The sequence below is a fragment of the Olea europaea genome, unplaced genomic scaffold, assembly GCF_002742605.1.
Source record: "Olea europaea var. sylvestris unplaced genomic scaffold, O_europaea_v1 scaffold1638, whole genome shotgun sequence".
Lineage (NCBI taxonomy): Eukaryota > Viridiplantae > Streptophyta > Magnoliopsida > Lamiales > Oleaceae > Olea > Olea europaea.
The window spans coordinates 55,985-82,555 of NW_019234030.1; positions in this window are offsets into that span (position 1 = coordinate 55,985).

Genomic DNA, 26,571 nt, shown 5'->3' on the forward strand with positions numbered 1-26,571 from the left:
CCGTGGCGAAGGAGGTGGCGATGTGGATCTGTGGATGGATGAAATCAAATGGATTGAATGTTAAACTTCAAATGATTAATGTATTTGGTAAATCAACGGGCTTCACTTCTTGTTGGACTGGGGAGAATTAAAACAAATAAAAAAATCTAGGCCTATGATTGTTGGCCCAAAGGTTCAATGTCGGCATTTGCCTGCACTGGACCTCATTGGGCTTCACCCCTATCCCCCACCACCACAACTATCTCCATTTTCCCTCGCCTCCTCTCAAAAATGAAATCCCCTCACAATTCCACTTTACCGCACCCCTGTTTCCTACGAAATCCTCTCGAATCCAAGAAAAACTCCTCTATTTACACCCCCTTGGCATAGAGTTCAGATTTACATTCTCGTCGCTATGCTACCATCTTTTCTCTCCCACCACCACCATTCTTCTTCCTCCTCCCCCTCTTCTTCTTCTTCTATGGTTATCGGAAGGCTACCAACTTGATAAGAATTTTTGAATGGTTTTATGAAGAAAAAATGGTGGCCTCTGGGATTGGGATTTCAAATTTTCAAGTTGCAATTTTTCTTAGTTGGTTTGTTGAGAGGGTGTTGGGTTAGCAAGAGAGTACGCACAATTTTTGAATCGGTCAACGATGGGTTTTCTATTATCTGATGTACAAGTGAGATTTAGTTCTTTAATTTGGTGGCGATGATGCTAGAGGAGGAGTGGGCAAATGGAAGAAAGGAAGGAAGAAAGAGAAATCCATTTGTTTATATTTTATATTTTTTGATTTTTAATTCATTTATTTAGGATGGGTTTGCACTTTTTAAAAATATTTGAAAATATTGTTGCAATTAATTTTTTATTTTTCTTTTCTTTCTATTTTGTTTTATTTAAATATGAGAGTATATTCATCATTTCATAAATTTTTATTCAGAAATTCAATGAAAATTGATGCAAATGATGATTTTCATAATAAAATGTGTAAAAAAGGGTTAAAAAAAAAAGTAAGATGGAGGACATTTTGCACATTAAACTTCAAAGGGATGTTTTGTGCTAACAACCTGTTTGAAAACCCCACAACCATTTTTTTATTAATAAGAATTTTGTTGTTCCGTTATGTAGTGAATTCCAGTATTTCTCACGTCCATTGGAGCAAAATTGGAGTAACGCCTGTTTGTGTGTTATGAACAAGATCCTTTATATTATTATTCATATTTTCTTCCTACGCTTCATTTGGCAGTTACTTTTTTGTAGTGTTCTAAAAGGCGTAATATATGACGGTGCGTTAACCCCAAGCTACGGGATAGGTGAGATTAGGCAAGACAAATGCGTAAAAAAGCAATGAAAAATATATTTAATAATTATTAGTTATACATACTAAACATTATATTGATCGAGGATGCCAAATTCGTGAATCAATTCAATACTATAATGATCACAAATTCACAATTCACAAATACACTAACAAATTCATGATACTATTATCCACCCACCAACCCCATTTGACATGAAAAAAGAATTGGTAAAATTGATAGTGTACAGTGCACTAGAGAAAACTGAAAACTCCACTGTGAATTAGCCAGTGTCTCTTTCATTGTCCACTTTAGCCACAAGGCCCACAACTCCATTAACTCACTAGAGAAAACCCCACAGTCTCTTTCATTTTCGATTTTCTACACTTTTATAAACCCCAACTATGGAGACAATATTATAAAGTATAAACCCACTGTCAAAAAGGCAAAAACAACAGTTGGAAGAGAGTTGAAGATGACCAAACAAGCAACCAACAATTTAATTTTTAGTTGAAAACCGGAAATTCTTTAACCGTTAAATCCACTAATTCTTTAACAGGCAATGGTTTCCCATTTTTTGATTGACTTTTCCCATTTTTTGACTGACTTACGGACATATAGAAACTTGAAATTGTTTGTTGAAGACGACCAAGTAGGCAACCGTTGTAAAAGAGTGTCGAGATGTTGCAGTCGGAGAGGAATTTTTGGGAGCTTCAAGAGGTTGTCTTCACTCTTCAATTAGGGTATTGAAAATGAAAATTGGGCTTTAATTTTAGTCTAAAACTTAAATGAAGCGTGATTTAAAAAAAAAAAAAAAAGGTAATGCGCGCCTTAGCACAATTATGCGCGCCAAGGCGTGAATCAGCGATCAAGGGTTTGCGTTGACCGCTTGGCGTTTTCAATGCACGTCGCGCTTAAGCGCGCCTTTTGAAACACTGCTTTCTTGATATTTGATGGAGGATTTACACTTTCATTTTTACTTTTTTACAATTATTATTATTTCTATCGACGATAATCACATTCTAACAAATTTTATGAATTTGCAGATGAGCCCTTTAAGGTTCCAAGAATGGATTCTTCTCACCAACTTGCTTCAACCTGGCATCGATTTTGCAAGATTGATCCTCACCCTTTGAAACTGATATGCAAAAGAAACTTAAAATTGTTTTTTGCACGAAGATGGAAGGAAGACAGCATAAGAAGCAACACATTTGTTCTCAACTGCAAAATCTCTTTAATTTAACGCAAAAAGGGAGAAGGAAAAATAAATAAAGTTGAGTTGTCAAAATTTGGTATTTTCCTATCTATGTTGAAAAAACTAAGGATTCTATTTTTCTCCTTTTTTAAACAACACATTCAATGTCACGGCACTGCTTTTGGTTGATAATGATAAACCGAAAAAGTTCGAATTTCACTTATAAGCTACAAATTTCCCTTTGCTCGTATACTTGCGCATATATGGTATGTTAGATTCTGATGCGGTGAAGGTGCAAGAGCTAAAAGGAAACATGTCTGTTATCCATCCAGTGTGAACAAAAAATAATTTGCAAAAATTGATCTAAAAATATTCATGAAAACTATATGAACAAATCGAATGGTATGAAAACAGATTTAAAATGGATAATGGATAGATAACTTTGTGTAAAAGTGATTAAGCAACCAGCAATCAAAATAAATGTTATTGATTACTAATTTAATTAACTCTTAAATTTTAACACCGTCGTAGGATTTTCATTCACCACGTTGATTTTTTTGCCTACGAGGACGAACTGAATTGAGATGAATGATTAATCTTTGAATTAATTAGACTTGTCTGAAAATGTTGTATTTGCGGATTCAAGAACCCAATTCTCCATGTCCATGCTATTTTTCTCAATCTTTATGTGAGTTTTCCTGCTAGTAACAGGAACTTGGGAGAAAAATAAAGAGAAACGGTGAAGGATTTTGTTAGCATGGATGTAAAAGGATTTTATAATATGTTTTTAATTCTTTGAATTATTTTCATTATAATTTGATCATTTAATGAGCATATAAGGACTGGACAAGATCAATCAGGTCAACTGGAAACTGGGAACTGGTTTGAAATTCAACACTGTTAAATGTAAAAATCTGAAAATATAAAAATTAAAAGAATCTTCGCTTATTTAATTAATTATTCTATTCCAAAGGATTCTTTCTCCTAAAGCACTGTTGCTGGAACTTCACTTATTTAATTATTCGATGCCTAAAATTTATACTTTTTAGGTTTAATATATGTGGACCCATTTTTTGATCTCATAAATAGAATATATTCTTTGTATCTAAAATTTATCCAAAACTATATTTATTAATGGATAATAAAACTTCTTTTAAAAAATAAAATAAAATAGATTTAATATTATCTTCAAAGAATTATCTTATTAAATAGATATCAACTAAAAAGTTTTTAAAAATAATAATAAAATAAAATTGAGTTTTATATATGAAATTATTTTAATGGAAGAATGTGCAATTGAAAATGAGTTGCATTAAAATGAGAGCCCGTGTTTGAGCCCCCTTATTAAAATATTGATTTTTTTAAAACTCAATTTTAACCGCACATTTCTTAATAAAATAATCTTATAATAAAATATTTTGCACTTAAATTCAAGACTTTTTTTCTACATTTTAACCATATATTTTTCAAAAAACCACTATTAAAAACTCATTTTGATGAAATAATGGTCATCAATAGAGCTATATTTCAACCACACGTTCTACAAAAATCAATATTACAAAATTTATATTCCTAAAGACAGGGTTCAAACAAATCCTAAATCCTAAAGATAATCATTTCTCTCACCTCCAACTTTCCATCTCTCAATTTTCTCTCTCTTAGTTATTCAAACATTGTTTCTCCCACCTGCCATTTTCTATCCCTTACAAATGCTCTCTCGGATCTCAAAATTATGGATTTTCTTATTCCAAATTTAGGTGGTTGGATTTTGTAACCTTTAATAAAAAATTGTGACATATAATTCAATAAAATAAGTTACTGTCACACTATTAAAAAACACAACCATTTTCACTTCGGATCCACCTCCAACCTACTACCAGGACCATCATCATCGCCGTTACCAAGACCTCATGCACCTGCAATCCACAACCACCACGCCACCTCCACACTTTTAAAAAACATAGGCTACATCGAACTGGTTTGTTATGGATAAAAAAATTACTTAAAATGCAACAAAATTAAGAAATACTTAAGGCCCGAGGTCAATCTTTCATGAACTGAACTGGGATTCAGAATCCCACAAGAAATCAGATTCAAGGGTGATTAGATGATCACTGTTTCCATTTTCAAAAGGGTAATATCCCTTCCATCTACTTAATAATTGGTTTCTTAGAGATGTTTTATGGTGTATTATATTATATATTTTTGGCGAATTTTGAAACAATAATTATGGATTCTTTTAGGTACTCGAAGAGAATTCTTTCTGGTTATACCATAATTTCATTCACCAGTTTGTAAATCCACAACCACCATGCCACCTCCACACTATTCTGAAACACAGAAAAAACCATTGGCTACATCAAACTGGTTTGTCATTGGTACAACTCGACTGTCGTCGGCCACCACCTCAAATCCTCAACCATCACCACTACCTCCACTTTAAATCCATCACGATCTCCACTTCCAACACACCACCGGCACCTCAAATCCAGCACCATCTTCGCCTTTAAACTTGTTCGGCTCACAACGATTTGGATTGGCCGTAAGAAATTCCTTCACTCGGAGAAAGTTGACTACACATTTTTGTTTGTGGCTGTAAATGTATATAGTTGAGAGAGAGGGAGGGAGTGAGCGAGACAAAGACTTTGATAGGTTCCTTTTGAATGTGGAGTGAGGGAGGGAGGGTACTTATGTAAAAGATATTTACGGTTGGATAAGGTAGAGTTGGGTTGTGGGGTTGGGGGTGAGGTGTATGACCCATGTGCTCAAATGTGTTATATGTATAGAAAGTGAGGCGCATGTGATTGTTGTGGAGTATATATTTATTTTTAAATTTAAAAATAATTATAACTTGAATTTTGACAATGATGATGATGATGATGATGATGATGATAAATAATTGATGAATTTGGATCCTTAAGTGAATGCAATTTTTTCAATCTTGATGTTCATCGATAATCCAACTTTCATCCTTCGTTTCCCATATCGGATTTTTATTTTCTTTTGCGTATTCTATAACCTGTTAGTGACTTTTCTTCATTTCTCCAAATCGAAATTTCTTTTATCCTCATTTCAAATCTGAATGACCTTCGAACTAGCAATGTTTGATAAAGGATTGTGCAAGATAATGAAGGGACTTTCTTCCTTTCTGCATATGATGACCATATAGTGTTGATTGGGCTGCCTCCCTATTCTTGGTTGGCCCAACTTAAGTAACATTGGGCCTAGCCGGGTTGAATTGTCTTTTGGAAATTAAAAGCATTTTTCGGAAACACGGATTTTCTTTTATAATTCGCAAGTTCTGTGGACCTTACACTTGGCACCTTTGTGAACGTTAGATTGTTGATTTTTGGTGGTCTGTTAAAAGTCTCATGACTCTTCATTTTCACTCGAATTCTAAGTGAACGGTTCTAGGGTTTTCTTTGTCTTCTCTCTGAGGGTTTTCTGAACTCGTTTTGTTCGTGTAATTTCTGAAAGTAATCTCTAATCTGAGTGATGTTAGGGTTGTATATGGTATATGATCCGTGAGATTGTAGAAACTGAGTTTTATGTTAAAGAGAGGCAATAGAAATCTGAAATTGAAGAAACAATAGTTTCTTCATACATTCTTGTATCGATTCTTTGTGATTCTTAGTGGATTCGAGCATAATCTATTTTTGTAGATGCTCAACGGGTGAGTAGGCCTTTGGCTGAACATCTGGGCCTTTAGGGGCGAAAAAATACTTGTGATCTTTATGATTCTGTAAATCTTTATTATTTTGTTGCAATTGATTTTTAGAAAAGAATAATCCTAAGACCAGCAAGTGGTATCAGAGTAGTTTACGAAGGGTTAGGGTTTTTTCTTTAAATTTTTTAAAAAACCCTAGATCTTATTTTTGGTTAAATCTTAAATCGGGAACACTTTGTGAAAATATTTTACAAGATTTACCTTCGGTTTAATTTTTAATGGATATTTTTAACTGCGAACTTTGTGATATTTCTTTGTGATATTATTTCTGATGATTACTCTATTTTCTTGTTGTTTCTGAGGCTTCTGAATTTTCGAGTAATGTTTCAATGAAGATTCGTACTGAGTAACAGTGAGTCAACTTGACTCATTCCGATTCTTGCTGATTTTCTGTGACTCACTACTGAGTCACACTGAGTTGTTGTGACTCGTTGGCTTCTTGTGTGATAACTTGGTTTGTTCAACCGGTTCTCATATTCTCTTAATTACCTCCTTCATTCTGTAATACAGTTTTTTTTTCAATCTTTGGTATTAGTTCCTTATTTTTCTTAGTTTCTCAGTTAACTGTTGTTTAGATAATACACTATAAATAGAGTTCGTCATTAAGGTAATTGATCTTCTGCTACCTTCCTTTGTCCAAGGTCTCATACGAGCACTTGAGAATCTGAGGGGGTAGTGGGTTGAATAGGTCATCACTCCTTAGACCCTCTTTCGATTTGGTATCTGTATCTTTACATACTATTGCTGAATAACTGTACATTCTTAATATAAGATTCCCATATTGAAATCTTTAGTGCTTACTCTCACTATCTGTACATATTATATCCTGTGTGATATACATAAATACATAAACTTGAATTTGTGGATTTTCTGTGATCATGACTACTGCACAAAAATTTCAAGTAGAAATTTGGAAAGGGATTGGAGATTTTAGTTTGTGGCGCCAGAAAATAAGGGCTCTGTTATTACAACAGAGGTGTGCTGGGGCCATTAATGGGGTATGGCCTGCTGAGATGAGTGCATATAGGAGACAGGAGTTAGATGAGATTGCCTGGAGTTCAATTTTCTTACATATGTCTGATGGTGTAATAAGAGGAAACTACTACTACTCAAGCCTTATAGACCAAACATGAATCCCTTTACCTGACTAAATCTATGCCCAACAAATGTTATCTCCTTAGACAATTCTGTAATTTTAGATTTGATCCCTCCTTAAGCCTAGAAGATAATTTTGATAAATTCACTAGATTGATTCAAGAACTGACTGACTGTGAAGAGGAATTATCTGAAGATCAACAAGTTGTTGCTCTGTTAAATGCATTAGGTGATAAATACAGAGAATTGAGAAATGCTTTAGAGTATGGGAAAACCGACCTTACTGTTGATATTGTGATATCAGCTCTAAGGAATAAAGAACTTGAACTTAAAACAGAATCCGAAGACTTTAAATTTGGGGAAGGTTTGAATGTAAGAGAGAAAGTAAATCAGGACAAAAGGAATAATCAATGTAACTTTAATTCACACAAGAAGGGAAAGCCTCAATTTTCTAAATTCAGAAATCAAAACAGAAATCAATCAAAACCTAAGTTGCCAGCCAAAAAATGTTATTACTGTGGTAAAACATGACATCTCATAAAGGACTGTTTTAAGAAAATATCAGACATGAAAGGTAAATCAAATATAGATGGGTCTGCAGTTGTTGTCTGTAATAATGAACCTGATATACAGGGAGTTGTTTTTGTTACCACAACCAAAAGAAAGCAAAATGAATGGGTTCTTGACTCTGGGTGTTCCTTCCACATGTGTCCCATTAAAGAATGGTTCACTGATTATACTGACCTAAATAGTGGGGGTCAAGTTTAGATGGGGAACAATATGACCTGTCAAATAAGAGGTATTGGAAACCTTAAGTTGTTACTGGAAAACAACTATATTCTTGAATTGTCTCAGATCAGATATGTACCTGATCTTCAAAGAAAATTGATTTCTTTGGGGTAATTGGATGATGAATATGAAATTAGAATTCATAAAGGACAAACTGTAATTAGTCTTAACTGTATAGAAATAATCTCTTCTCTTAAATCAAATGGAATCTTTACACTGCAAGCTAAACCATTAGTTGGAAATAGCTCCACAGTTGTAAAATCACATGACAATAAGACCCTAATTTGGCACATGAGACTTGGCCATATTAGTGAAAAAGGATTAACAATTTTAAAATTAAAATGTTTTGGAAAGGATAATATTGAAAAACTAGAATTTTGTGAAGATTGTGTTATTGAAAAAACAAAATAAACTGCCTTTTAAAACTAGAATTCACAAATCAAATTTTCTACTAGAGTATTTACATGCTGACCTATGGGGTCCAGCATCTGTAAATACTTTAAGTGGATTTAGATTTTATTTATTAATTGTAGATGATTTTTCAAGAAAGATTTGGACTTTTCTTTTAAAACATAAATCAGACACTTTCCAAAATTTTAAACAATGGAAACTGATGATTGAAAATCAAACAAACAAAAAGGTAAAAGCACTTAGAAGAGATAATGGTTTTGAATTTTATAATTTTGAATTTGATCTTTTTTGTAAAGAATCTGGAATCTTGAGGCACAGAATAGTAACACACACTCCTCAGCAAAATGGTATTACTGAAAGGATGAATAGAACCTTATTGGAAAAGGTTAGGTGTATGTTGCTTAGTTCTGGTCTTCCAAAGATCTTTTGGGGAGAGGCCCTAAAAACTGCCACTTATCTGATAAATAGAATACCTTCAAGTGCTATTGATTTTCAAATCCCTGAACACTTATGGTCTGGAAATTCTTCAGATTACCTGAAATTAAGGGTCTTTGGTTGTGCATCTTACTCTCATCAAAATGTAGGCAAACTTGAACTTATATCTCAAAAATGTATCTTTCTAGGTTATGGTGAAGAAACAAAGGGTTATAGATTATGAGAGAGAGAAAAAGGTGGCTTCAGAGTCATCATCAGTAGAAATGTGATTTTTGATAAAAGTAAATTCCCTTGTAAGATTCCCCCAACACGAAATATAGATTTGACCCTTTCTGTTAAAGAAACTGTCCTGGATAGTCCAAAATATAATTCTAATGAACCTGATAATTTGATTGAGGTGGAGTCTATTCAATCTGAAATAGATCAACCTCAAGATGAATCTGATGCTGAAAATCAATCTCAGAATACTGCCCTTGAAAATTATCAGTTGACTAGAGACAGAACTAGAAGAAATAGGTTCCCTTCTACAAGAATTAATGCAGATGAATTTGTAACATTTTACACTAAACTTGAATCTGTTAATTATGAACCAACAACCTTTGAAGAAGCTAAAAATTGTAAGGAATCCAAACTCTGGCTGAAAGCCATGCAAGAAGAAATAGACTCTTTAACTAAAAATAATACATGGATTCTTGTAAATAGGCCTAAAAATCAGAAGGTTGTTGAGTGCAAATGGGTTTATAAAATTAAAGAAGGTGAACCTAATCTTGGGGGCATTAGATATAAAGCCAGACTTGTGGCAAAAGGCTTTACACAAAGAGAGGGTATTGACTATAATGAAATTTTTGCACCTGTTGCTAAATACACCTCTATCAGAATCTTACTTGCCTTAACATCCCACTTCAACTGGGAGTTAGACCAGCTTGATGTTAAGACAGCCTTCCTAAATGGTGACCTTGAAGAAACAATTTATATGAATCAACCAAAAGGTTTTAAACTAAAGACAAAATCTGAACATGTTTGTTTATTAAAGAAATCTCTCTATGGTTTGAAACGGGCACCAAGACAATGATATAAGAAACTTTACTCTTATGTTCAAAATTTGGGATTTCTTAAGAGTAATTTTGACTCCTGTTTCTTCTTCAAAGGTTCAGGTGGACCTGATTCTCTCTATCTATTATTATATGTTGATGATATGCTTATTGCCTGCTATGATAAATCTGAAATTATTTCTGTTAAAGAAAAACTTAAATCTGAATTTGAAATGAAAGATTTAGAACAAGCAAAGAGAATTTTAGGCATGAAAATCAATAGAGATAGAAAGAATTGTGTTCTATATGTAAATCAAAATTCTTATGTGAATAAGATACTTGAGAAGTTTGCTATGACTGAGTGTAAACCTATAACTTTACCTATTGCAAATCACTTCAAACTTTCTAGTGAACAGTCACCTAAAATAGATGAAGAATATGACAGAATGAGTAAGATACCTTATGCCAATGTTGTGTACCTTATGATATGTACAAGACCTGACTTAGCTCATGATATAAGCATGCTTAGTAGATTTATGGCAAATCCAGGTGAAACACATTGGTTAGCAATCAAATGGATGTTAAGATATCTAAAGGGCTCAATTGAACTAGGATTAAAATTCCAAAGGTGTAATGAAGGCATTATCCTGAAAGGATATACAGATTCTGACTTTGCGGGAGATTTAGATAAAAGAAGATCAACCTCCTCCTATGTGTTTACTCTTTGTGACGGTTGTGTTAGTTGGAAGTCCCAACTACAAAAATTTGTAGCTCTATCTTCCACTGAAGCTGAATATATTGCAGCATGTGATGCCGTTAAAGAAGGTTTGTGGTTAAGGGGGTTATTAAATGAAATTGGTTTCATGAATGAAACGGTTAGAATCTGTACTGATAACCAGAGTGCAATTCATTTGAGTAAAAATCCTGTATATCATGATAGGACTAAGCATGTTGATATTAAATTTCATTTTGTTAGAAATATGGTTGAAAAGGGATTAATTAACTTGGTTAAAATCCCAACTAAATTTAATCCTTCTGATATTGGTACTAAGGTTTTACCTCTAAATAAGTTCAGAAAATTGTCTAAAATTTCTGAACATACTTTGAAGGTTTTATAGAGCAAATGAAACAAAAATTAGACCAAGTTTGAATCCACGAAAGAATACCAAGAATAGATAAGCAAGGTGGAGATTGTTGATTGGGCTGCCTTCCTATTCTTGGTTGGCCCAACTTGAGTAACATTGGGCCTGGCCGGGTTGAATTGTCTTTTGGAAATTAAAAGCGTTTTTCGGAAATGCGTTTTTTCTTTTATAATTCGCAAGTTCTATGGACCTTACACTTGGAACCTTTGTGATCGTTGGATTGTTAATTTTTGGTGGTCTCGTGCCTCTTCATTTTCACTCAAATTCTAAGTCTAAGTGAACGGTTCTAGGGTTTTCTTCGTCTTCTCTCTGAGGGTTTTCTGAACTCGTTTTGTTCGTGTAATTTCTGAAAGTAATCTCTAATCTGAGTAATGTTAGGGTTGTATATGGTATATGATCCGTGAGATTGTAGAAACTGAGTGTTATTTTAAAGAGCGGCGATAGAAATCTGAAATTGAAGAAACAATAGTTTCTTCATACATTCTTGTATCGATTCTTTGTGATTCTTAGTGGATTCGAGCATAATCTATTTTTGTAGATGCTCAACGGGTGAGTAGGCCTTTGGCTGAATATCTGGGCCTTTAGGGGCGAAAGAATACTTGTGTTCTTTACGATTGTGTAAATCTTTATTATTTTGCTACAATCGATTTTTAGAAAAGAATAATCTTGAGACCAACATATACTTACTGAAGAAAGTGGATAGGGGAAAAAATAATTGACTCTCTAGTCTACAAACATTAAATGTAATAATCTTTTCCTCCCCTTGCACTGTCATTTGTTCTGGATGCTGCAAAAAAGAGAGAATTTGATGTATATTTGTTAAGTAAACAAAAAATTAAAATCTTGCGAATATTCAGTGTTTTGTATAAAAAAGAATGCTTACATATTATTGTGATATGGTGAATTGGATTAAAATGGATTAATAAGAGGGTATTCAAAGTCTTAGTAATCATATAAACAGCTCTAATAATTTGCTCATTAGAACAGTTAGTTTAATTAGTTAATTTGTATGAATTCTTCAAACAAATTTGATTTTTCGATTAAAGATAACAATAATTGACACTAGATTAAGTACATAGTCCTTGTGGGAACGATATCTTATTTACGCTCTATTACTTATTCACAAAACCGTACACTGGCGAGAATTAGTATGATCACACCTCATTGGTAGTTAGTTTCTTGATATTTGATCATTTGATGGAGGATTTGCAATGTTTTTTACAGTCAAAATTATTTCTATTGATCCCTTTTTAGGTTCTGAATCTTCTCACCGACTTGCTTTGACCTGGCATTGGTTTTACACTATTGATCCTCGCCCTTTTAGACTAACATTGTTTTCAACTACAAGATCTCTTCAATAAAGGAGGAATTCAAAATTGTTTTTACATGAAGATGGAAGGAAGACAATATAAAGAGCGGCACATTTGTTCTCAATTGCAAGATCTCTTCAATTTAACGCAAAAAGGGTGAAGGAAAATTGAAACGGGTTGAATTGTCAGAATCTGGCATTCTCCTATCTATATGTTGGGGGGGGGGAACACTTATAAGTGGTTTTGTTTTTCTCCTTTTTGTGCAGCACAGATTCAATGTCTCAATGCTACTTTTTGTTGATAATGAAAATCTGCAAGAGTTAAAAATTCACTAATAAGCTACAAATTTCCCTTGTTCACATGCCCTTGTGTACATTGAATGTTTGGTGCAAAAGATAAAAAGAAACATGTCTGTTATCCATCCAATGCGAATTCAAAATAATATGCAGAAATCAATCTAAAAATCATGAAAACTATATAGACAACATATTATGGTGCTCTATTTTCTTCTGTGTGTAACATTCATAAAGACAAAATGGGCAACATGTAGATAAAATAGCAGCATAATCAGCATCCTCTTTATATGTATGAAGAAAAACAATACAACTACAACTTAGGATGGCGATAGATAGAGTAATGTGGCAGAGGTAGTTCTTCTGTATGAAGATTAATGATTAGTTGTTAACAGAAATAAAATACAAAAAATAGAGGATGCCTGGCTTGATCAAATCAAGGACTTAATGCTTTCACAAAATTAAGCTTCTTTAACTTTTGAACGAAAAACTTGAAGATTCTGCGCTTGATGTCTCCTCGCCTTGGAATGAGAATGCTTCTAGGTGGCACCCCCATTTTCCTTGGTTTTACTGCAGGCTTGTCTGAAAATGGTGTATTTGCAGATTCAAGAACCCAATTCTCCATGTCCATGCTCTTTTTCGCCATCTTTATGTGAGTTTGTGTGAGTGAATGAGAGAGAGTCTATTAAATCTTTGAACTTGCTTATGTTAATATTTAGTTTTAATCATTTTAAGAATCGATAATCACAATCCAATAAATTAATAGAAACGAATTCATACCTGCGGAAGCCATTGTTGATATGAATAGTAGTTGTAATAGCAGTCAAGATCTTCCCCTCTTTGCTCCTCACAAAATATCAGCTATCAATGAGGCAAGCCAATAAAAACATATGGAGAGGAGAGGGGACCTAACCTTTATATAGGAAATAATTTGAGTCATCCTATTACGACTAGAATTCTAATTAGGGTTTATTTCCGTCCTACATACTCTAAATTACCACATCAAATTAATTACAACCCGTAAGGTGTAAAAGATCCAATTGATCACTTAATAAATTTAGCCCAAACACAATTATCATTATGAGCCATATATCTAACCCGTAAAATTTTGCAATAGAATGTAAAGCCCACATATGGAATTATTAATTATTCCAACATTCTCCCACTTGGGCAAACATTTGATTGCCATAACAAAGTTTTAACACCCGGGTTAGACTACATAGGTGGCCACAAAAGTATAGCTTCAATGATGACACCTTACGTAACATGATCCGGTCCAACAAAAATATTAACACCGAACACGGAAGTTATTACACCAACTTAAGAGATGTAGGACCATTTCACAGCTACAAATGTCAACATCCTTATCGACATACATCCTCCAACCAATGTGGTATTATGTGGTATGAACTTAGCACCAAATGTGATAAAAAATTGTGCTAACTCATATCGGTCCTCATAATACTTCGAATCAAAATGAAGCCACATGTCTCTAAAAGAGACTCATCATATGTCTTTATACGTCATATTTCAAGATGCCAATAATATAAAAAAACACAAGTCAAATGCATGCTTAAAATAGTTCATGAATAGGGGAAAAAATATTTTATTATCAGAAGGGCCTGTACCCGAAAGCATATGGGTTGCCTACTTAACCCGCAAAGGGATCAAGCCCAAAACGTAATTCTTTACATAAATAACTCCCACTAACCAAAAACATCAAATGTTTCCACAATAACATGTGTGTTAAAAACTTTTGGAGCAAGTCCCTTAGTCAAGGGATCTGCAATCATTGTCTCTGTATTGATATGTTCTATTTTCGTCTGCCCTTCGTTGACTCTGTCTCTAACGACCAAATATTTGATGTCAATATGTTTTGATCCACCAGAGCTTTTATTATTCTTTGAAAAGAATACTGCTGCACTGTTATCACAGTAGATGGTGATCGGTCTTGAGATGGAATCAACAACTTTCAAGCCAGAGATGAAATTTCTTAACCAAATGGCTTGGACTGTAGCCCTATAACATGCCACAAATTCAGCTTGCATAGTAGAAGATGCCACTAGAGTCTGTTTAGCACTTTTCCAAGAAATGACACCACCAGCTAATGTAAAAATATAACCTGAGGTTGATTTCAAATCATCTTGACATCCAACAAAATCAGAATCTGAATATCCTACCATCTCAAGATGATTTGTACGCTGGAATGTAAGCATATAACTTTCAGTTTTCTTCAAATATCTCATAACTTTCTTAGCTACTTTCCAATGCTCTTGTCCTGGATTAGACTGAAATATGTTAAGGACACTTACTGCGTAGGCTATATCTGGTCTAGTGCAAACTTGAGCATACATCAAGCTTCCCACAACACTAGCATATGGAATCATCTTCATAGACTCCCTTTCCAGCTCATTCCTTGGACATTGAGTTTTGTTAAACTTATCTCCTTTTATGATAGGTACATCACTAGGTGCACAATTCTACATATTAAACATTTCTAGAACATGTCGTATATAATCTTTCTGAGAAAGTCCCAATAAGCCACGATTTCTATCACGATATATTTCAATGCCAAGTACATAGGAAGCTTCTTCAAGATCTTTCATCTCAAAATTAGCAGACAACATTTTCTTTGTCTCATGAAGCAGCCCTAAGTTACTACTAGCAAGCAGAATGTCATCAACATACAGTACAAGGAAAATAAAATTTCTCCCACTGTTTTTAAAATAAATGCATTGATCAATAGTATTTTCAACAAAACCAAGAGATGTCACAACCTCATCAAACTTCAAATACCACTGTCGAGATGCTTGCTTGAGATCATATAAGGATTTATTTAACTTACACACCAAGTTTTCTTTTCTTTTTACAACAAAACTTTCAGGATGTTTCATGAAAACCATTTAAAAAAGATCTCCATTCAAAAATATTGTCTTAACATCCATTTGATGAAGCTCCAAATTGTAGTGTGCCACAAGAGCCATGATAATTCGAAAAGAATCTTTCGATGAAACAGGGGAGAAGGTTTCAACATAATCAATGCCCTCTCGTTGAGTGAAACCTTTTGCAACCAATCTTGCTTTCTTTCGTTCAACATTTTCTTTTGAATCTAATTTACTTTTGAAAATTCACTTGTTATCTACAGCCTTAGCATCTAGAGGAAATTCAACAAGATCCCAAACTTTATTCCTTTCCATGGAATTTATTTCATCTTCCATGGTAGATATCCATTTATCTGCTTCAGGACTTGTCAATGCTTGATTATAAGTTACAGGATCAACAATATGCCCAATATTAAAATCGCTCTCCAATAAATATGTAACATAATCACTGGGCAATGCAGATCTTCTTTCCCTTTGTGATCTCCTAACTTGTGGCTCAGGAACTGATTCAATCTTTGTTTGAGGAATTGGAGATTCTTCCTGATTCCTCGGTTCTTCATTAACAACTTCAATTGATTGGGAACCAACTCTTTCTTGTATGACAGGACTGGAACAACAACTTGATTAGGTTCAACAAGAATTTCTCTCAACGTGGAACTCCCACTATCTCCAAAATCGTTCTCCAGAAACTTAGCAGTAATGGACTCCACAATTCTAGTGCCGCGATTTGGACAGTAAAATTTATATCCATTTGATCTATCCGGCTACCTAATAAAGTCGCCAAGAGTTGATTTAGGGTCTAATTTCTTTTCAAATAGATTATAAATTCTAACCTCAGCTGGACATCCCCAAACTTTAAAGTGAGCCATACTTGGCTTACGTCCTGTCCATAATTCAAAAGGTGTCTTTTCAAAGCTTTACTTGGAACTCTTTTCAAAATATACATAGCGTTTTCAAGGTTTCACCCCATAAATATTCAGGCAAAATTGTTCTACTCATCATACTTCTAACCATATCTTTTAGAGTTCAATTACGTCTTTCAGAAACACCATTCTGCTTAGGTGTCCCTGGCATGGTGTATTGGGGCACTATTCCACACTCTTGTAAAAATTTCGGAAAATTACCCATATTTTGATCAGACTCGTCATATTTCCCATAGTACTCACCACCTCGGTCAGATCTTACAACTTTGATACTTTTCCCACATTATTTCTCTACTTCCAGTTTGAAAACTTTGAATTTCTCAAGTACATGTGATTTGTCATTAATCAAATAAACATATCCATATCGTGAAAAATCATCAATGAAAGTTATGAAATATTTATTCCCACATATAGTGGAAAGCAAAGGTCCACTGATATCAGTGTGAATTAAGTCCAAAATTCCATTACTCCTAGTTGAACCCTTCTTCATAGACTTAGTTAACTTTCCTCTTATACAATTTATATAGGTGTCAAAATCAGAGAAGTCTAAGGAAGGAAGTATCTCATCTTTTACTAATCTTTCCATTCTATCCTTATAAATATTAACCCAAACACTTATGCCACAACATAGAGGAAGATTCACGAATTAAAGTCCTTTTCTTTGATACATTTGTAACACACGAGACATCACCAAAAGAAGCCAAAGATAATTTCTATAAACCATCACATAAAATGTCATTTCCAATCAAACGAGAATCATTAAATAACTTAACAATTCCATTACCAAAATTAAATGTGAAACCACAAGCATCAAGTTTCGGTATGGAAATTAAATTTCATATCATCTGCGGTACATAAGCTGTATTTTCCAAAACAAGATAAAAACCAGACTCTAAAGTTAATTTCACTACTCCTATGAATTCAACCTTCACTTGAAATCCATTTGCAACGCTCAAGCTTACTTCATTCTTACTTGGCCTCCTTTTGCTTATGAACCCCTGCAAGGAATTCACAATATGAATACTAGCTCCCGAATCTAACCACCAAGAATTCAAAGGCACATCTACTAAAGAAGACTCAAAACAAACTAAAGCCAAGGGAATGCCTGGAGAACTCTCTTCTTTTCCAACCAAGTCTTGAATTTAAAACAGTCTTTTTATCAGCGACCCTTCTTTTTACAGAACTTGCATTGATCATTTTTCTTTATAACTCCTTTGGGACCACTAAAATTTTTATTCTGCTGACTTCGGTGAAACTTATTACCCTTACGAAACTTAGGTTTATGATTATGAGAAGACCCCTTATTCTGTGATGGCTGAAAAGCTAATTGCACAGTTTCAACAGTTTCACGGCGCGTCCTATACTCTTCTTGGGCACACACTGCTATGAAGTCATTCAAATTCTATTTATCCCGCTGAGCATTGTAAGCAACCTTAAGCTGATTGAACTTGCTAGGAAGACTATTCAAAACATGATAGACCAGGAAAGGCTCCGCAATGGGAATGTCAAGAGCCTTTAGCTTAGATGATATATTTATCATTTTCATGACATGCTCCCTAACACCACTTGTACCATCATATTTCATGCTCATAAATTTATCCATCAGATCGCCAGTTTCGACTTTATCAGACTCAATAAATTTTTCTCCTATGGCATCCATAAAACTTTTGACATTTTCATTATCAGGGATGACACCTAGAATGGAATCAGATATCGATCGCTTAACGATTTTCAAATAGAGTTTGTTAGCTCTTTCCCACTTTTCATGCTCGGTTACATATTCAACGGTACTCTTATCTATGGGTTTTTCAAGCTTTTTCTCCATTGCAAAATTCAAGCCCAAAAGACCAAGTGCTATTTCTACGTCTCGTTTCCATCTCACATAGTTATTCCCAGTAAGTCACATTTGGGTCGACAGTATAACATGCTACAAGGTACTCTTAAAACACATCATGTAGTCAGTTAGCAAAATTACACTGGTTTTCGAAACACCAACATCTTTGGGCAGAAGGAAATTTTTAAACCAAAATAAGCTCGTTAACTGTCTCATGCCATTTTTCAAAAATATTACATATAATAACACCTTTGGGCAAGATATTAAACTCAATAAATCAAAAGTTGTTGGGCAAAAATATATGTATTTTTTTATTGTAGAGAAAACCGAACAAATAATAATGAGTGTGCCACTTTGGCAGCTACCACCCATTTTTATTTCAAAATATTTCTCTCATAGTGGGAAAGCAAGAATCGTCTCAATACCCATCAAAAATTCAATCACAAAACAGTAATTATGTAACAAATTATAATTGTCAATTGATGAAAGGTAAAAATTCATATGTGATTGGGAAACGAAATTTGCAACAAAATTTCAGTGTACATAAAAAAATTGAAATTTAAGCACACAAATAATGGCACCATTTAAATGCATAAACATTTTAATGAAAAATATAAAAGTTGCCAATCAAATTATTATTATTATTATTTAATATATTTTAATCGTGTCAATTATCAATTAAAGTTTTAATTTGGTCAAAAATAAAATTTAGGGTTAAACCATTTTACAAATACGTCACTTTTCACACTTTTTTTCACAGCACAATACGTGTAAATGGGTGTGTGTAAACTAATAACCACCCAACTCGAGCGAGCCGATTCCAATCGGTTTGATCAAGTTTGAGAGTTTTGTTCAATTAGTATCCAATTCAATTCGGGTTGGATCACTGAAGTCACCAATTCGATAAAACTCGATCAGATCTTGGTAGTGGGGGGTTTTTTTTTTTTTTTAATTAACTATTTAAAATAACACAAACTCAAGGAAAAAGAAAGAAAACAAACGAAACCAGTTTATAATTGCAATCTCTGCCTCTTGTATCTCACTCTCTATTGTCCGAACCCTAGCCCACTGCCCACATCTGCATCTCTTTCTCATCTTTCTCCAGTCGCCAGAGGCCCAAATTATTCCTTGGTGAGTGGCGACTGCAATCAATTTCGCGGTCTCACCTCCATATTTCTCTTTTACATTGAAGAATCTGAGCAGAGTCATTGCTACTAGGCTCAAGAAAGAAGCTGTGCTCCACCCATAATTTCGCGGTCTGGCCTCAATCATAAAATAGGTGATTTGGTCGACTCGGGTTCAAGTGGAAACAGATGGAGGGGTGGAAAATTTTGTACAATATTTTTGTATTAAATAAATGGACTTTCTGCCACGTGTTTGGATTTGGATTTCTTTATATATGTTTATATAATGAATTATACATTATACATATATGCCCAAACAAAATTGTATTAACAGAAAACTTTTTTTTTTTCACGTGATATAGGAAAAAATAAAAAATTCATGAAAGATTTCGATCTTAACACGAAGGCTCTGATACCAATTGTTAATATTTAGTTTTAATCATATTAAGAATTGATAATCACAATCCAACAAATTAATAGAAACGAATTCATATCTGCGGAAGCCATTGTTGATATGAATAGTAGTTGTAATAGCAGTCAAGATCTTCCCCTCTTTGCTCCTCACAAAATATCAGCTATCAATAGGGCAAGCCAATAAAAACATATGGAGAGGAGAGGGGACCTAACCTTTATATAGGAAATAATTTGAATCGTCCCATTACGACTAGAATTCTAATTAGGGTTTATTTTCGACCCACATACTTTAAAGTATCACATCAAATTAATTACAACCCGTAAGTTGTAAAAGATCCAATTGATCACTTAATAAATTTGGCCCAAACACAATTATCATTATGAGTCATATATTTAACCCGTAAAATTTTGCAATCGAATGTGAAGCTTGCATATGAAATTATTAATTATTCCAACAGCTTAAACCTGAGAGAATGCTGAAAGCTTAAATAAAGACCTTCAACTGCACGAGGAAAATCCCAGGAAATTGCCTGCCGATAACAGGGACTTAGGAAAAAAATGAAGAAAAACGGAGGAAAAAAATGATTAATGGATTAATAAATCTCTCTCTCCATCTTTTTATGTGAGTTTGTGTAAGGGAGAGACACGTCTTTGAACTGGCTTAAACCCGAGGATTAGATAATGCTGAGCTCAGGAAACTCCCAGGAAGTGTCCTACTAGTAACAGAAACTTTGAAAAAAAAAAAAAAAAAAGGGGTAAAGAAAGTCGTTAATAAGGACGTAAAAGAATTTTTATTATATGTTTTAATTCTTTTAATTATTTTCATTATTATTTGATCGATTAATAAGCATATAAAGAAGTGGACTAGATCGATCAGTTTGACGGGAAACTTGGAATCAATTTAAAATTCGGCCTGATTAAATGTAAAAAACTGAAAATATAAAAATAAAAGAAAATTCACCAGTTTAATTATTAGACTCCTAAAAGTTATACTTCTTTGGTTTACGGACCAATTTTTTCATCATATAAATAGAATATTATTCTTCGTATCTAAAACTTATCCAAATTATATTTATACACTAGTCTTTGCTCGTACAATGCACAGGATCAATTTTTTTGAAAGTAATATTAGTATGTTAAATGTGTTTAATTTTCGTGAATTACATACGTAACTCAAATGTTTGCTATGGACACAGTGAGATGGAAAAAAAAAATCCTAAGTATGCAGAGATATGTTATTCTAGAACATATGAAATCCATTTATATGTGGAAAAAGGACAGTTAAGTTACTGAAAGAAGAAAATAAATAATACAAGTTTTCTCTAATTTTTGCAGGTACTTAAAATATAAATGGACTTCGACTTGGTGGAGTTAACAAAATTATGAAGGAAATTAAATACAATCCGATGGTAGTCCTTTAGCATTTCGTCTGCAAGGAAGGAGTTATCATCAATGGCTTGCTTAGTTAAAAATGATATTATAGTACAAAAAATTGTCCATTCTATTTTCCAAATTGCATATGCAGTAATGAACATAGGGAATTACCTTTAAATGGCGTTTGTGAAGACTTCTAGCTTACTCAGAGACCCTTCGATATCATAGAAGTTCATCAACAACTGTGATAATTATCCCAACTTTTGTCAATCGGGCAATGGAATCGAGAGGCAGGGAACCGTTGGCAGCAAGAGCGAAGTATACATATACAGTTTTTTCTCTCCTGAATCCCATGTCACTAAGTCCTCATTCGATGGACCATCTGTTTTCATAAATCGAGAAATGTTACTATATACTATCCATGTTTAATGTTTAGAAATTGTAATGATAAGATATCTGCAATGTGCAAATATAAAGTAACATGTAAAAAAATTGGTTGGTATGGGGTGGAGGGACAAAACTGAGCTAAAAATATGTGATACTCCCAATTGTCTAATTTTTATGTATAGTTCTAATCTATAACCAGCTTCCTAGTCGTCGAAATTGAGGAACTCCAAACAATTACTGGTATTCTTATGTAAAATCTTCCTAAAGCACTTCCCATAGTAAAACATATCACAATTCAAGAATTCAACCTACAAAAAGATCTTTATTAGTGCTCAAATCGATTGTATACCACCACTGGTAAACACCAGAATAAGCAACATTCACTGGGCCAACTCTTTTTTTTTTTTTTTTTTTTTTGAATTTCAAATCATCCACAAACAACGTATTCATACACAGAATAGTTCTCCATAAAATAAAGAATGTATCTACGTGGTCTCTTCAGGCCACCTAGAGCTCATAAGCATTGATTTGTGGTCAATTCAATGTTTACTAAAAGACTAATCATAATGTTTCCGGGAAAAATACACTGACTCACATTATTAAAGAATAAAACTATATAGTCCATCTTAAAAAAAATTATTTCTTTTCAACAAATTTAACGTAACCAAGGTGTATTCAAACTCACAAGTATAAATTGCTTCACATGAGTAGGTCAAATATAAGAGTGTCGAGGAAACGCATTGAAGTCAACTAAGAAAATCAGCCATGCTATGACATTTTACAGAAAGGAAGTTAAATATTGCATATTTTTTTCCTTCTATACACGTTACATTTACATTTTTATTGAAATTAACTTTGATATTATTGTGAGATGGTAGATTTTTACACTTTGATTTTAACAATACTTTAAATAATCAGTGAAATCATGTTATTCGTAGTCGTTCACTGCGACAGTCGCTTACGCTACATACACATAGCACGTGGTTATTTGATGCATAAATGTAGTAGTTTTTTATTAACTCATGCATCAAATAATTACTTGACATGTATATGTCATATAAGACGATTGTCGCAATGAGTTACTGCGAATAGTATTACTTATACTTAATAGCACAAATTTTGACAACAAGTGGGGTGTCGGGTTTAAAATCAGATTTTTAGTAAATTTTGATAGAAGTTGATAAAATATATGGTTGAAAAGTTATAAGATCCATAAAATATGTGGTTGAAATTGATTATTGAATTAACTTATATTAGAATTAAAATTTTAATCGATACTAAACAGGAGCTTAATGTATACCAAGTGTGTGCAGCTAATAAGTGTGTACAACTAATTTAATCATTTCTTGTGTACAACTAGTTTAATCATTTCTTATTTGAACTGGTTACTAGACTTCTTTGTGGTTATTCACAATTCTAGGTCTTGTGTGAAACCCAACTTCATATTTTTGACGTCAAATTAATATGATGAGTAGTGGTCATTTGATATAACATACTGAGTTTTTCTCTTTTTCTTTTTCTTTTTTAATTTTGCCCTTCATTTTATATTACAACAAATTTTAATTTCTGTTATGTCATTTTATATCCCCCACCACCTCAAACGCATCCCCAATCACAACACAACCTAAAGGCGTACAAGATATGCCCAATATTAAGTATAGCTTGTTGGGTAATTGCCTTAAAAGTCAAAAGTTGGAGGATTTTTATTGCAAATAATAAAATATAGTTATTGTATGGAAGATTTCTAATTAAAGATGAGAGTAGAACCCTTGCAATACTTGGTTTCAAATTTACAGTTGGTTTTGGAGTCTCACACATAAAGGAATCATTGTTGAGTTAAAAGAGCTTTGTTTGAATTTAAATTAAACTCTTCTACTTGGTTATTGGTCCTATAAATAGTAGATGCATTTCATTATTTTAGGAGTAGCCAGAGAGTTGATCTGAGAGGAAAACATTGTGAGCCTAGCATCTTGAGACTTTTTGTACATTGGGCAGAAAAGTAGGTGTGGTAAAGCTCAAGTTTATTTTTTTTGTACTACTTGGAGATTGAGTTGGTGAGTGAAATTCTATATGATTATAATAATTTTCCATATAGCGAAAAGTTTTGATGGTTTGTTTAATTTGTGCGTTATATTCTTTATTTTTCCTTGTTTGCTAATATTTTCTTGTACAACAAAAGATCCTTCGGATAAATAGAGATAAAGGGAATTGGCGTAAAATTTCTAACAAGTGGTATTAGAGTGTCAAGTGATTCAAAGTATTGGAACAACAGAAAAATATGTTGTTGTTGAAATATGATGTGGAGAAATTTAATGAGAGAATCAATTTTAGCTTGTGGTAAGTACAAGTTAAGGATTTGTTGGTTCAAGTTGGACTGCACGAGGCTTTGAAAAGAAATCCAACCAAGAGTTCTGGCAAGATTGACAACTCCTTGAAGAAGAAATAAACTTGTTGGAACCGCTGTTAGACTGGTCACGTGAAGAGAAATTGTCCAAAAGGTGGAGTAAGGTCGGCTAACTGTTTGGAGTCGAACAATACGTCTCTTCTAAAAAAGGAGGATGCGGATGTGGTGCTGTGATGTAAGATGGGAACATCCTCATGGCATATTGCTAATTGATATAATAAAGGATGTGCTTTTACTGGCGCCGGTCAGCATATCTGCACATAGCGTTGACTGACATGATGCAAGGTGTGTAGGTATTTGGTGGTGATGTGATGTCAATGACTGATGATCTTTCTGAAAAAGTCAGTGGGAGAGTTGCACCATAACTATCAGTAGAATTGTTTCGACGAGTAGCCGATGAAATGCTCGGAGTTTGCGGATAATTCTGAGTGGTTATGCTCATATGGTGGAGTATGAGACCGTTAAAGTGTGTCAAAGGCTTATCTGTTTTTTTCAAGTACTGTGATTAAAAGTTGTAGAAGAGACGACAAGATCTTGACTCGTTTTCGACAAGGTATTGTTGGGTAATTGTCTCAAAAGTTAAAAGTTGAAGGACTTCTATTGCAATTAATAAAAGGCAGTTATTTTATAAAAGACTTCTAGTTAAAGTTGAGAGCGGAATCCTTGCTATACTTGGTCTCAAATTTACAGTCGATTTTGAAGTCTTGCACATAAAGGAACCCTTGTTGAGTTAAAAGAGTTTTGTTTGAGTTTAAATTAAACTCTTCTACTTGGTTATTGATTCTATAAATAGTAGATGTATTTCACTATTTTAGGAGTGGTCAGAGAGTTGATCTGAGAGGAAAATATTGTGAGCCTAGTATCTTGAGACTTTTCGTACATTGGATAGAAAAGTAAGTGTGGCAAAACTCAAGTTTATTTTTTCTTTGTAATACGTGGGGATTGGATTCGTGAGTGAAATTCTATATTGTTGTAAAAAAAAATTCATATGGTGAAAAGTCTTGACAGTCCTTTTAATTTGTGCATTGTATTTTTTATTTTTTCTTATTTGCTAATATTCTCTTGAACAATAAAAGATCTTGTGGATAAATAGAAATAAAGGAAATTGGCGTAAATTTCCCAACATAGATTGGTTTAGATAAAATTGGATGCTACAAAAGGAGAGAATTTGATATATATTTGTTAAGTAAAAAAAAAAATTAAATCTTGCACATAGAATTATTTAGTGCTGTTTGTCAACAAGAATGCATACATATTATCATGATATTTAATTGGATTAATAGGAGGGATTCAAAGTCTTAGTAATCATCTTACCCAATTTTGCAAAAAGCTCTCATAATTTGCTTATTAAAAGAGTGAGTTTAATTAGTTAATTTGTATGAATTCTTCAAACAAATTTGACTATTCGATTAAAGATAACATTAATTGACATTAGATTAAGTACATAATTCTCGTGGAAATGATGTCTTACTTACACTCTATTACTTATTCCCGATACCGTACATTTGCAAGAATTCGTATGATTACACCTCATTGGCGACATTTACTTTCTTGATGGAGGATTTACGTTGTTTTTTGCGATCATAATTATTTCTATTGTCAATAATCACGTCCTAACAAATTTTATGTATTTGCATATGAGCCCTTTTTTAGGTTCTGAATCTTCTCACCGACTTGCTTCGACCTGGCATCGATTTTGTACGATTGGTCCTCGTCCTTTGAAACTAACATGCCAAGAGGAACCTAAAATTGTTTTTGCATTTGTTCTCAACTGCAAGATCTGTTCAATTTAACGTAAAAAGGGAGAAGGAAAAGTTAAACAAGTTGAATTGTCAGAATCTGTCATTCTCCTATCTATATGCGGAAAAAACAAAGGATTCTGTTTTTCTCCTTTTTGTACAACACAGATTCAACGTCTCAATGCTTCTTTTGGTGGATAATGAAAATATGCTAGAGTTCGAATTTCACTTATGAGCTACAAATTTCCCTTGCTTACATGCACGCGCATATATGGAATGTTTGGTGCAAAAAGCTAAAATGAAACATGTCTGTCATCCATCCAATGGGAAGACAAAGTAATTTGCAAAAATAAATCTAAAACCCATGAAAACTATACAAACAACATATTAAGAATGGCAATATGCTGATAAAATAGTAGCATATACTACATCCTCTCTATTATATATATATACTAGTCGTTCCCACGTGCGTTGCACGAATTTAGTATTTATCGTGCTTTTATTAGCGTAAAAATTGTAGATTTTCTAAAACTCGTTGAAGATAATCCATTTTTGGTTAGTTTTCTTAACTAAATATAAGAAATGATGTAATGATTTTCTTTTATAGGAGTTTAAAGAGTGATGAATTTACAGAGGGCATTCCCAGTAAACCAGATAGTGGAGCTGGAGGTGCTAAAGGCTCGGGACCGAGTGAGGCATGCTCGAATGTTACAGAGCTTCCCAGTAAACCATTTTGAAAGATCCCACTATTTCCTTCTCAAAAATGCCCCTCCAAAACGAGACT